Genomic DNA, 15,232 nt, shown 5'->3' with positions numbered 1-15,232 from the left:
AGAGGTCATTTATACATATGGTTTGGTATTGTGACAAAGTGAGGCCCTCCTAGTCCCAAGTTACCTCTTTTATGGCAAACAATTTTGACCTACCCAAAACCTTCTGGTTCTGATAGACGAAGAAATGGAAACTGCCAAAAGCTGTTTCTTTGTGGATCCACTCTGACCAGGTTGTTATTGAGGTATGGAAAAAACTGATTAAGTCGGACCTGCCTTTGTAAAAAATGACCTATGAAGCCCATGGTTGTCCCAAAACTTTAATAAAATTTGGTCTAGATGGATAGATTTGCAGGATACTCTGGAAGTCAGTTAAGAAACATGAGCTTGATGTGGGCACACATTGGGTGGAATAACCCTGGGAGGAAGGAGGGGGTATAAGTTATAATAAGGTATAAGTTAAATATAAGTATTCTTTATGTGATTTGTAACTACGGACTGTATCTATTCAGTTATGGCACTGACTGTTCTTGGTATGTGAATGGAAAATAAAAACCTCTTAAAAAATGTATAAACGCACATCTCTCCTTACCAGCATTACGGCACCTACGCACTCCCAGCATGTGACATCATCAAGGAGGTGTCTAGGCAGCGTGCCTTCTTAAACATGTGCACTGACGAAAAATGTGTTAGTTTTCGTTTCATTAATTTTTTGTTTTTCGTTCTTCGGGTCATTCGTTATGATCGAAATTCTAAAATTCTAAAATTTGAATTCATGTGGACTTTGTCTTGGGTATTATATTTTCATTAGAAAATGCTATATTTAGTGCTTCCACAGACCATAATTGTGGCATAAATATAGATACTCTGTATGTGTCTATTGAGTAATTTGTAAAAGGCTTCTCATCTTGTTTTTGTACAAAGCATAATTTCTTTTTTTTACTAAATGACATTGTAAGTGGCTTTAATGTCTCCATATGACAAGCAAAATAAAATTGCTAAACTAATGGCACATAATGAACATTTTCATAGTAAATGGAACACAGTAACAAGATGTGTAAATTGCAATAAGAAAAAAAAAAAAAATTTTTTTTATATTCTATTAATTGTATGGTTCTTTCTTGCATCAGTATTCTGTGGGTGATGGATATGGCAGAAAATGAAAAGTTTTATTTTAAAGTAAAATATTAGACGGGGGGGGGGGGGAGATCTCAATCTCAAGCAGCCACCACACAGAATTGGTAGGCTGAAATATAGGAAATATTTGCTTTTGGGTTCATTATTGCCTTAAAGGAGAAGTACAGTCAAAGCGCGTTTGGCTGCACTTCTTCTGTGGAACACAGGAGTGCAGTTCGTTCTGCACTCCTGTGACCCATTTTCAACAGACAGTGTGCTGTAGGCTGATGTCACAAAGCCGGTCCAGACTAGGGAAAGATCATGACCATATGGTCGGGATTTGCGTACATGCCTGGACCAGCACCCGGGTCAGCCTCTCAGTGAGCCGCTGAGAGCCTGAGCCAGCCGTTCCTTCCCCCTCCACAGCCTAGCACTTCAGTGAACTTGGAGGAGCAGAGCAGAAAGTCAGTGACCGACAGGGAGGTGTCGGTGGTGTTTGATCACTCAGTTCTCAGTCTTAGAGCCAGCGGGGAACAGATGCACCTAGGTAAGTATGATTCGCAAAAAAAAAAAAAAAATATTCCCATACTTCTCTTTTAAAGTATTTGCCTTTCTGTCTGTCATGTTCTATGATTTACACAGGCAGCATAACCAGGATAGTGACCTGTCTCTTCACTACTGCAGTTAACCACTTGACGACCGCCTCACGCCGATGTACGCCGACAAGGTGGCACGGACAGGCAAAATCACGTACATACAGGTGATTTGCCTTCCGCGGGTGGGGGGTACGATCGGACCCCCCCCCCCCCGGTGCCCGAGGCAGTCGCCATTTCTTCCCGGGCGATGAGAGGTCAGGGGGAGGCCATCCATTGTTGGCCACCCCCTCCCGATCGCTCCCGGCCAATGAAAACACTTCCTTTCCCTCTGTAATGTAAACAGAGGGAAAGGAAGTGATGTCATCCCTCCTCGAGCCGGTCTTTTCAATCCGGCGCCGAGGAGAGAAGACATCAAGTAAGTCTGCACAACACTACACTTCCAGTAGAACACGCCAGGCACACTTGTCACCCTCCTTCACCCCCCGATCACCCCCGATCACCCCCCTGTACCCCCTGTCACACTGACACCAATAGCAGTTTTTTTTTTTTTTTGCATTGGTGTCAGTTTGTGACAGTTATAAGTGTTAGGGCAGTTAGGTTAGCCCCCTTTAGGTCTAGGGTACCCCCCTTAGGTCCAGAGTACCCCCCTAACCCCCCCTAATAAAGGTTAACCCCGTGATCACCCCCCGTCACCAGTGTCGCTAAGCAATCGTTTTTCTGATCGCTGTATTAGTGACACAGGTGACGCTAGTTAGGGAGGTAAGTATATAGGTTCGCTGTCAGTGTTTTATAGCGACAGGGACCCCCATATACTACCTGCTAAAGGTTTTAACCCCCTAATTGCCCCCTAGTTAACCCTTTCACCAGCGATCACCGTATAAGTGTTACGGGTGACGCTGGTTAGCTAGTTTGTTTTTTGTAGTTTATTATAGTTTTAGGGCACCCGCCGTTTATTACCTTATAAAGGTTTAACCCCCTAATTGCCCGGCGGTGATATAAATTACGTTTTTAGGGTCAGATAAGGTCTGCGTCGCCCCAGGCAGCGTCAGGTTAGCGCCAGTACCGCTAAAACCCACGCACGCAGCATACACCTCCCTTAGTGCTATAGTATCTGAGCGGATCGATATCTGATCCGATCAGATCTATACTCCCCAGCAGTTTAGGGTTCCCATAAACACAGTGTTAGCGGGATCAGCCCAGATACCTGCTAGCACCTGCGTTTTGCCCCTCGGCCCAGCCCTGCCCAGCCCACCCAAGTGCAGTATCGATCGATAACTGACACTTACAAAACACTAAGCACACATAACTGCAGCGTTCGCAGAGTCAGGCCTGATCCCTGCGATCGCTAACAGTTTTTTGGTAGCGTTTTGATACAGTCGCTGACAGTCAGGAGCTTTTTTGCCTGTGAGTCTCACTAGTGTACCCCTAAATTTAGAGCCCAAAATGGCAAATCGAAGGTACACTAGTGAAGAGGCCTACACGTTTCTGAGCATGACAGATAGTGAAGAGGAAGTCACTCATCTGTCAAGTTCAGGCTCAGAATACGATCCTGTAGAGGACAGCGGCTCCATGACAGATAGCTCTGACGACGGAGTTGTGGTCCCTGCTAGGGTCAGGCGTACCAGACCCCGAACTTCTTCTGTCCTTGAAGTGCAAGAACCGCAGGGCTCTCGTATGGAGCAGAGAAGTACTAGTGCCGCTATTCCTTCTGGTGAACTGGCAAGCACCAGCAGCCTAGTACACCCTGGTCGTACATCCAGCACTGCAGTATCACGTGGTGACGTGGCGAGTCCCATAAGTGCAGTTCAAGCTGGTGAGGTGGCAAGCACTAGTAGTGTCCCGCTGCCACCAAGAAGACAAAGACAGGCCCGTCGTGCCCATAGTGCCCTTCCTGCTGCATTTGCCAATCCGAATTGGGAACCCACCACTTCTGCAGCACCCGTACTTCCCCCTTTCACTGGCCAACCCGGAATTCAGGTGGAAACAGTTGACTTTACGCCACTGGATTTTTATTCACTGTTTTTCACCAAAGATCTCTATAGATCTATTGTGGACCAAAGCAATTTGTACGCTGGTCAACACATCGCCACTATTCCCCAGTCCTCCCTTGCCAGAGATTGGAGACCAATTACGGTCTCCGAATTTAAGATCTTTCTGGGCCTTTCCCTCCTCATGGGCTTGAATAAAAAGAGTAAGTTGCAGTCATATTGGTCCACTGATCCAATTTACCATTCGCTCTTGTTCTCTGCTTCCATGACCAGGGCACGATACGAGCAGATTTTGCGGTTCATGCACTTCAACGACAATGAACTCTGTCGTCCTCGTGGAGACCCTGCATACGATCGGCTCTACAAAATTCGGCCCCTCGTAAACCACTTCAACCAACGTTTTGCAGACTTGTTTACCCCCCATCAAGTTGTCTGCGTTGATGAGTCCCTGATTAAATTTTCTGGCCGCTTGTCATTCAAACAGTACCTTCCCAGCAAGCGTGCCAGATACGGGGTCAAGATGTATAAGCTCTGTGACAGGGCCACAGGCTATACATGTAGTTTTATGGTTTACGAGGGCAAAGATAGTCACGTAGAGCCGACAAACTGCCCTGACTACATAGGAAGCGCTGGCAAGATAGTGTGGGACTTGGTGTCACCCTTATTCGGAAAGGGGTACCACTTGTACGTGGACAATTATTATACGAGCGTGCCACTTTTTAGTCACTTGTTTGATCATCAGATTGGAGCATGTGGCACCGTGCGACCTAATCGCCGGGGCTTTCCCCAGCGGCTTGTAGATTCCCGTCTTAGGCTGGGGGAGAGAGCCTGCTTGAAGTATAATAATTTGCTCGCTATGAAGTGGAGGGATAAGAAGAATGTTTTCGTTCTCACCTCCCTTCATGCAGACACGACGACCCAAATTACTACGGCGACTGGTGTTGTGGAGAAACCCCTCTGTGTCCACGAATATAACCTTAATATGGGAGGGGTGGACCTCAACGGCCAGTTGTTGGCGCCGTACCTAGTTGCCCATAAGGCCAGACGCTGGTACAAAAAAGTGTCTGTTTATTTATTTCAATTGGCTTTGCTGAACGCTCATGTGCTATACAGAGCTTCAGGACGGACTGGATCCTTCCTTAAATTCCAGGAAGAGATCGTCAGAGCCCTTCTGTTTCCAGAAGGTGCTCTACCTCACCTTCCCCAACCAAATGCAGTAGGCCGGCTGCATGAGAGGCATTTTCCTTATGCCCTCCCGAGTACCCCTACCCAACGAGCCCCCCAAAAAAGATGTCGTGTCTGCAGCAAGCGCGGATTTAGGCGTGACACCCGGTGTTATTGTCCCTCCTGTCCTGTCAATCCTGGTCTTTGCATGTGTGAATGTTTTGAACGCTACCATACACTAGTTGAGTATTAGCGTAGGGTTCAGCACTGCACAGACTAGGACACACTTTCACAGGGTCTCCCAAGATGCTATTGCATTTTGAGAGACCCAAACCTGGAACCAGTTACAAAAGTTAAAAGTTACTAAAAAAAGTGTAAAAAAAAATAAAAATAAATAAAAACACAAAAAAAATATAAAATAAAAAAACCAAAAATAGTTGTTGTTTTATTGTTCTCTCTCTCTCTATTCTCTCTCTATTGTTCTGCTCTTTTTTACTCTATTCTATTCTGCAATGTTTTATTGTTATTATGTTTTACCATGTTTGCTTTTCAGATATGCAATTTTTTTATACTTTACTGTTTACTGTGTTTTTTTGGTAACCATTTTATTGTTTTCAGGTACGCCATTCAGTTGCAGCGCGGATTTATTTATCTTGACAGCAACAGCGTTTGCTCCCACGATATATAAAGCCGTGACTCCAGCGCTGTCGGAGGTGATTTCACCACCACAGTTACATACTTCAGCATATATGCCGAAGCGTGGGGGCAGCAGTGGGTGGAGGAGCGATTTGCTCCTGCCTTTTGCGGCAGGATGCCCCATGCTTCGGCATATATATATTTTAGGCACAGGTTGCGTTAAATGTTTTATTTTTTACTATGGTTTTTTTTGTATTTGCTTTGCAGGTATGGTAAGTCTTACTGTTATACTGTAATGTTACTTTGTTTTATTGTTAACCATCATTTGCTTAGCAGGTACGCCATTCAGTTGCAGCGCGGATTTATTTATCTTGACAGCAACAGCGTTTGTCCCACGATATATAAAGCCGTGACTCCAGCGCTGTCGGAGGTGATTTCACCACCACAGTTACATACTTCAGCATATATGCCGAAGCGTGGGGGCAGCAGAGGGTGGAGGAGCGATTTGCTCCTGCCTTTTGCAGGAGGATGCCCCCATGCTTCGGCATATATAAATGGGGCATGTATGCCCATCATTAGAAGTGGGTGGATGAAGGGAGGTATTCTAATGGTGGGCATACCCACCGATCAATATCTTTTTTTCGTTCAGCCCACAGGCTGCATGAAAAAAAAGTTTACAATATATGCCCAACAAGGACCAGCAACATATTGGTATGTTGCTGGACTTTGAGTGGTTATACCAGAATGATGCCTGCAGGTTTAGGTATCATCTTGGTATCATTCTTTTCAGCCAGCGGTTGGCTTTCACGTAAAAGCAATCCTAGTGGCTAATTAGCCTCTAGACTGCTTTTGCAAGCAGTGGGAGAATATTCCCCCTCACCGTCTTCCATGTTTTTCTCTGGCTCTCCTGTCCCAACAGGGAACCTGAAAATGCAGCCGGTGATTCAGCCAGCTGACCATAGAGCTGATCAGAGACCAGAATGGCTCCAAACATCTCTATGGCCTAAGAAACCGGAAGCTACGAGCATTTCATGACTTAGATTTCGCCAATGTAAACAGCGCCATTGGGAAATTGGGAAAGCATTTTATCACACCGATCTTGGTGTGGTCAGATGCTTTGAGGGCAGAGGAGAGATCTAGGGTGTCACTACCTATTGCTATCATAGGGGATATTTACATTCCCTGAGATAACAATAAAATGAATAAAAAATAAATAAACATGAAAGGAACAGTTTAAAAATAAGATAAAAAACCAAAAAAATAATAAAGAAAAAAAAAAAAAAAAAAAAGCACCCCTGTCCCCCCCTGCTCTCGCTCAAAGGCAAACGCAAGCGTCGGTCTGGCGTCAAATGTAAACAGCAATTGCACCATACGTGTGAGGTATCACCGCGAAGGTCAGATCAAGGGCAGTAATTTTAGCAGTAGACCTCCTCTGTAAATCTAAAGTGGTAACCTGTAAAGGCTTTTAAAGGCTTTTAAAAATGTATTAATTTTGTCGCCACTGCACGTTTGTGCGCAATTTTAAAGCATGTCATGTTTGGTATCCATGTACTCAGCCTAAGATCATCTTTTTTATTTCATCAAACATTTGAGCAATATAGTGTGTTTTAGTGCATTAAAATTTAAAAAAGTGTGTTTTTTGCCCAAAAAATGCGTTTGAAAAATCGCTGCGCAAATACTGTGTGAAAAAAAAAAATGAAACACCCACCATTTTAATCTGTAGGGCATTTGCTTTAAAAAATATATATAATGTTTGGGGGGTTCAAAGTAATTTTCTTGCAAAAAAAAATAATTTTTTCATGTAATCAAAAAGTGTCAGAAAGGGCTTTGTCTTTAAGTGGTTAGAAGAGTGGGTGATGTGTGACATAAGCTTCTAAATGTTGTGCATAAAATGCCAGGACAGTTCAAACCCCCCCAAATGACCTCATTTTGGAAAGTAAACACCCCAAGCTATTTGCCGAGAGGCATGTCGAGTCCATGGAATATTTTATATTGTGACACAAGTTGCGGGAAAGAGACAAATTTTTTTTTTTATTTTTTTTTTTTTGCACAAAGTTGTCACTAAATGATATATTGCTCAAACATGCCATGGGAATATGTGAAATTACACCCCAAAATACATTCTGTTGCTTCTCCTGAGTATGGGGATACCACATGTGTGGGACTTTTTGGGAGCCTAGCCGCGCACGGGACCTCGAAAACCAAGCACCGCCTTCAGACTTTCTAAGGGCGTAAATTTTTGATTTCACTCTTCACTGCCTATCACAGTTTCGGAGGCCATGGAATGCCCAGATGGCACACCCCCCCCCCCAAATGACCCCATTTTGGAAAATAGACACCCCAAGCTATTTGCTGAGAGGTATAGTGAGTATTTTGCAGACCTCACTTTTTGTCACAAAGTTTTGAAAATTGAAAAAAGAAAAAAAAAAATTTTTTTCTTGTCTTTCTTCATTTTCAAAAACAAATGAGAGCTGCAAAATACTCACTATGCCTCTCAGCAAATAGCTTGGGGTGTCTACTTTCCAAAATGGGGTTATTTTGGGGGATTTTGTGCTGTCTTGGCATTTTATGCAGAGGAAGAGAGGAGGAAAGGACCCCCAAAAAAGATGGTCCGCTCCAGAACAAACTGATGTAAACCTAAATAACTTTATTCGTGTCACAATAGATACAGAACAACTATCCAAAAACCATATATTAAAAAATAGGACAAGAGTCCTATATTGCACAGGTGGCCACCACAAACATTCCACATTCAACTATCACTCATGCACTCGCACACATATAAATCATTATAGAGGAGACCCGGGTCTGGTCAAAATATCATGAAGTTCCTGAATAGGGTTTAAACAAGTAAAGTATTAAGCCTTTGGTCTATCCTCAGTAAAGTGCCAATGCTAGTGATGGATGAAATTCCATCCTCATGTAATAAGAGAAACCAACTATAGGTACGTGTATCAGAGCAACATGGGAAGATGGAAAGTCCCGGTATTATCAGTTAGGTAGCGGCAAACCAAAGGGCAAGTTCACATCTTGTGCAAAAAAGACAGACGGTGAATAGCCATAGATCATGTACCTCCTATGTGATGGAGTACTACTTAGCTCACCGTTCGACGTCTTCAGTGGAGGGATGGTGAAGCCCGAAGGAACTGATGGTAGCCGCGCTGGTGTAATATGGGGGAGAGGAAGAAGCTTGGCAACAAGCGAAACGCGTAAGTGTCTAACCTATGCACAGGTGGGACATAGACCTCCACACATTGATGGAAAAACCCCTTTGATCAACATGGGAACATCCCGACTGATTCCCGGATATTGGGCTGAGTCTTGCGGTGGACACTGAGACCGAGCGCTCTTTTTAACCATCTGATTGATCAAGCGTGGAGCGTCTGTACGTCTGAACTCTGTGACTCACCGTACATCCCCTCGGGGAAGATCCAGAAACGACAGCTCATACCTGCAGCAGACCAACACACCTCATGAACTCTCCCCCATATTACACCAGCGCGGCTACCATCAGTTCCTTCGGGCTTCACCATCCCTCCACTGAAGACGTCGAACGGTGAGCTAAGTAGTACTCCATCACATAGGAGGTACATGATCTATGGCTATTCACCGTCTGTCTTTTTTGCACAAGATGTGAACTTGCCCTTTGGTTTGCCGCTACCTAACTGATAATACCGGGACTTTCCATCTTCCCATGTTGCTCTGATACACGTACCTATAGTTGGTTTCTCTTATTACATGAGGATGGAATTTCATCAATCACTAGCATTGGCACTTTACTGAGGATAGACCGAAGGCTTAATACTTTACCTGTTTAAACCCTATTCAGGAACTTCATGATATTTTGACCAGACCCGGGTCTCCTCTATAATGATTTATATGTGTGCGAGTGCATGAGTGATAGTTGAATGTGGAATGTTTGTGGTGGCCACCTGTGCAATATAGGACTCTTGTCCTATTTTTTAATATATGGTTTTTGGATAGTTGTTCTGTATCTATTGTGACACGAATAAAGTTATTTAGGTTTACACCAGTTTGTTCTGGAGCGGACCATCTTTTTTGGGGGTCCTTTCCTCCTCTCTTCCTCTGCATATGTTATATGGTCCATGGAACAACCACTTGTTTGATTGCTGACTAAGTTCTGTCGATTCAACAAACAAAGGGTACTGGTGATATTAGGGGCACAGCAATTAAAGTAGGCAACTCTAGGCCGTTTACTGAACTTTCTTTATATACCCCTAAACCTAATTTGGATGAACCTAAGGTGTCCCCCTCCCTCTGTGTCTTCTCCTTGGCATTTTATGGCCTTCGAAACTGTGATAGGTAGTGAGGAGTGAAATCAAAAATTTACGCCCTTAGAAATCCTGAAGACGGCGATTGGATTTCGGGGCCCCGTATGAAGCTAGGCTCCCAAAAAGTCCCACACATGTGGTATCCCCATACTCAGAAGAAGCAGCAGAATATATTTTGGGGTGTAATTCCACATATGCCCATGGCATGTTTGAGCAATATATCATTTAGTGACAACTTTGTGCAAAAAAAAAAACAAAAAAAATTGTCACTTTCCCACAACTTGTGTCAAAATATAAAATATTCCATGGACACAACATGCCTCTCAGCAAATAGCTTGGGGTGTCTACTTTCCAAAATGGGGTCATTTGGGGGGGTTTTGTGCCATCTGGGCTTTTTATGGCCTTCAAAACTGTGATAGGTAGTGAGGAGTGAAATCACAACTTTACGCCCTTAGAAATCCTGAAGGCGGTGCTTGGTTTTCGGGGCCCCTTATGCGGCTAGGCTCCCAAAAAGTCCCACACATGTGGTATCTCCATACTCAAGAGAAGCAGCTAAATGTATTTTGGGGTGCAATTCCACATATGCCCATGGCCTGTGTGAGAAATATATCATTTAGTGACAACTTTGTGCAGAAAAAAAAAAAATTGTCACTTTCCCGCAACTTGTGTCAAAAAATAAAATATTCCATGGACTCAACATGCCTCTCAGCAAATAGCTTGGGGTGTCTACTTTCCAAAATGGGGTCATTTGGGGGGGTTTTGTGCCATCTTGGCATTTTATGGCCTTCAAAACTGTGATAGGTAGTGAGGAGTGAAATCAAAAATTTATGCCCTTAGAAATCCTGAAGGCGGTGCTTGGTTTTCGGGGCCCCGTACGCGGCTAGGCTCCCAAAAAGTCCTAAACATGTGGTATCCCCGTACTCAGGAGAAGTAGCAGAATGTATTTTGGGGTGTAATTCCACATATGCCCATGGCATGTTTGAGCAATATATCATTTAGTGACAACTTTGTGCAAAAAAAAAAAAAGTGTTACTTTCCCGCAACTTGTGTCAAAAAATAAAATATTTCATGGACTCAACATGCCTCTCAGCAAATAGCTTGGGGTGTCTACTTTCCAAAATGGGGTCATTTGGGGGGGTTTTGTGCAATCTTGGCATTTTATGGCCTTCAAAACTGTGATAGGTAGTGAGGAGTGAAATCAAAAATGTACGCCCTTAGAAATCATGAAGGAGGTGCTTGGTTTTCGGGGCCCCGTACGCGGCTAGGCTCCCAAAAAGTCCCACACATGTGGTATCCCCATACTCAGGAAAAGCAGCTAAATGTATTTTGGGGTGCAATTCCACATATGCCCATGGCCTGTTTGAGCAATATATCATTTAGTGACAACTTTGTGCAAAAAAAAAAAAATTGTCACTTTCCCGCAACTTGTGTCAAAAAATAAAATATTCCATGGACTCAACATGCCTCTCAGCAAATAGCTTGGGGTGTCTACTTTCCAAAATGGGGTCATTTGGGGGGGGAGGGGGTTGTGCCATCTGGGCATTTTATGGCCGTCAAAACTGTGATAGGTAGTGAGGAGTGAAATCAAAAATGTATGCCCTTAGAAATCCTGAAGGCGGTGATTGGTTTTCGGGGCCCCGTATGCGGCTAGGCTCCCAAAAAGTCCCACACATGTGGTATCCCCATACTCAGGAGAAGCAGCTGAATGTATTTTGGTGTGCAATTCCACATAGGCCCATGGCCTGTGTGAGCAATATATCATTTAGTGACAAATATTTTTGTAAATATTTTTTTTTTTTGTCATTATTCAATCACTTGGGACAAAAAAAATAAATATTCAATAGGTTCAACATGCCTCTCAGCAATTTCCTTGGGGTGTCTACTTTCCAAAATGGTGTCATTTGGGGGGGTTTTGTACTGCCCTGCCATTTTAGCACCTCAAGAAATGACATAGGCAGTCATAAACTAAAAGCTGTGTAAATTCCAGAAAATGTACCCTAGTTTGTAGACGCTATAACTTTTGCGCAAACCAATAAATATACGCTTATTGACATTTTTTTACCAAAGACATGTGGCCGAATACATTTTGGCCTAAATGTATGACTAAAATTGAGTTTATTGGATTTTTTTTATAACAAAAAGTAGAAAATATCATTTTTTTTCAAAATTTTCGGTCTTTTTCCATTTATAGCGCAAAAAATAAAAACCGCAAAGGTGATCAAATACCATCAAAAGAAAGCTCTATTTGTGGGAAAAAAGGACGCAAATTTCGTTTGGGTACAGCATTGCATGACCGCGCAATTAGCAGTTAAAGCGACGCAGTGCCAAATTGGAAAAAGACCTCTGGTCCTTAGGCAGCATAATGGTCCGGGGCTCAAGTGGTTAAGCAATAGAGGCTTGTCACATCTTTACCTCTAGCCTGTGACTTGACATTGTTTTTAAAAAAATGTTCTTCTTGTTCATTTGAAAAAACAGGAACTCAGAGACAGACAGGTTATACTGCTGACTACAGGAGATTTAGGACACTTGTAAACCAACCCCCTATAACCCCCCTATTTCCTCCTTTTTCTCATCTGAGCTGGAGAAAGTCTAGTCCTTGCTTTGTAGAAATAATTCCTTGGTGACTTTGACCTTGTTTTTTTTTTAGAGCTCTTACAACTGCAAAAAAATTTCAACTCTACCCACTATTGACAACCTAGTTCCTCTACATGGGTTGGAACCCACCTGATAGTGTGTCAGAACTTTGTCTTTTGAAAGGCATTATGTAAATTGAACCACTAAACCTTTCACTCTTAACCAAACCATCTCATATACAGTATATGCAGTAGGCAAGGATTCTGGAGAAGTGGACTAATCACAAAACGTGTTTATCATAGAAGATATAAAATGGATAGTCACATATATCAAATAAAATGGTAGATGTTTGTATATGATACGAAGCAAGTACGTCTCGTACTTGCTTCAGAGCATGCTTTGTTTTTGGTGCGTCGGAACAGCATACAGATGAGCGTTTTTTCCTATAGTAATTTGTTCCGTTGGAAAAATATAGAACATGTTCTCTATCTAAGTCTGTCTGAAATCCTGCCTCCTTAACCTCTGCAAAATCTCCAGAATTTGACCCTTCCTGACACCTAATGACACCACAAAGCAACTTATTCACTCCTTGGTTATTTCCTGCCTTGACTACAGCAACTCTCTCCTTAATGGCCTACCCTTAAAGGGGTTGTAAAGATGTTTTTTTTTTTTTTTTAAAATAACAAACATGTTATACTTACCTTCACTGTGCAGCTCGTTCTGCACAGAGTGGCCCCGAACCTGGTCTTCTGGGGTCCCTCGGCGGCTGTTTCAGCTCCTCCCCGCAAGCATTTACCACCTTCATGCGAGCTCCCTCGCACGGTGGTGAGTGCTTGCGGGCGCGCTCCCGTGATACAGCCGGCGGCTATAGCCGCTCGCTGTATCACTCGGCCCCGCCCCCCGGCGCGCCGCGTCATCGGATGTGATTGACAGCAGCGCGAGCCAATGGCTGCGCTGCTTTCAATCCATCCACTGCAGCCAATCAGCGACCAGGCTGAGCTGCAATGAAGCTGACGAGGACGAGGAGCGAAGATTCGAGGCGTCAGGTAAGTAAAACGGGGGGGCTGGGGGCGGCGGTACTGTCAAAAGTTTTTTCACCTTAATGCATAGAATGCATTAAGGTGAAAAAATTTTTACCTTTACAACCCCTTTAAGCAGGCTATCCCTCCCTCAGTTTATTATGAATTCTGCTGCTAGACTAATACACCTCACTAACCAATCCATGACTGCTGCTCCTCTCTGCCAATCCCTTCACTGGCTTCCCCTACCCCACCGTGTAAAATTCAAAATGCTAACCATAACATACAAGGCCATTCACAACATCGCCCCATCTACATCACCAACCTCATCTGTAGATATCACCCAAATCGTCCCCTCCGCTACTCCCAGGACCTCCTGCTCTCTAGCTCCCTTGTTACCTCCTCCCATGCTTGCCTTCAGGACTTCTCCGGAGCCTCTCCCATCCTCTGGAACTCCCTGCCCCAGTATGTCTGATCAGCCCCTACCCTGTCCACCTTTAGGAGATCCCCGAAAACTCATTTATTCGGGGAAGCCTATCCCACACCCTCCTAACAACTGTCCCCGAGCCACCCCCATCAAATCATTCTCTGCAGCTATTACCTTTTGTACCACCACTCCCTCCCTTTAGAATGAAAGCTCTACGAGCAGGGCCCTCCTGTACCTTTTGTATTGAACTGTACTGTAATTGTGTTGTCCCCCCTATACATTGTAAAGCACTGCGTAAACTGTTGGCGCTATATAAATCGTGAATAATAATAATAATTTTCGACGGAAAAAGTCCAATTGGGCATACACACGGTCGGAATATACGATGAAAAGCTCCCATCGGACTTTTTCTGTAGGAAATTCCGCTCGTGTGTACGTGGCATAACTCATGCTCAGCCCATAAGGCTCAAAGCCATGGGTCAGCTAAGTCCTATAATTAGCCTTTTACATGAAGGCGCACCCCACTGTTGCCAACCAACTGTAAATTTGTGGACAGTTTGTAAAAAAGCTACCTGATTTCTCCTGTCCATAAATATCCATGGGACAGGAAAAGCAGTTTATACATCTAGGGTTGGTTGGCTGCAGCTGAGCCAATTGTCTGTGACACACTAACAGAGCCCAGTCGTCACACTTCTCCCCCATGCATGGACAAGAGAGAATAGAGGGATCAATCTGCTCTTCCTCCTTCCACTCCTGTTAACCCTGTGTCTGCCCGGCATGCCCACACTCCTATCCCCAGTGTACCACCAGTGCTGTGCCTGAAAGAAAGAGGATGTGTGGGTGGGAAATTAGAAAAACAGTAGCTGGCAGCTACATCATGGCTGTATGAATGATGCTGCTGCCTGAGTCATTAGATACCAGCCTCAGGTGGATGAATACTGAGCAGTGTCAGTGCACTGTGACTGAACTCTCCCCATTAGGGATGGTTCCAATGTTCAAATCGAATGTACGCTTGACTCAAACATCGGGTGTCCATTTGTTCACAGATGAACCAAACATATGAGACGTTCGCTGCAAATTCAAGCACCGCAGAGCGCCCCATAATGCACTGCAAGATCACAGTGCGTTGACAGCTGCTGATTGGCCAAAACATGCACCTGACCTGTAAATATACAGTGCAGGGAATATAGTGCAGTGCAAAGTATGTAATACAGTGTATTGAAGTGGCTAAGGGGAATCCTATGACAGCATTAATTAAAAAAAACGGCATGGGGTCCCCCCCAAAATCCATAACAGGCCCTTTGGGTCTAGTATAGATTTTAAGTGGAACTCCACGCTAAAATTATTTAAAAAAAAACTCCCCCCAAAATCCATACCAGGCCCTTTGGGTCTGGCATAGATTTTAAAGGGAACTCCACACCAAAATTTCTTAAAAAATTGACGTGGAGTCCCCCCCAAAATCCATACCAGACCCGATACAAAA

This window comes from Aquarana catesbeiana, linkage group LG01, assembly GCF_042186555.1.
Source record: "Aquarana catesbeiana isolate 2022-GZ linkage group LG01, ASM4218655v1, whole genome shotgun sequence".
NCBI classification, from domain to species: domain Eukaryota; kingdom Metazoa; phylum Chordata; class Amphibia; order Anura; family Ranidae; genus Aquarana; species Aquarana catesbeiana.
Note: the sequence above shows the minus strand (reverse complement) of the source record.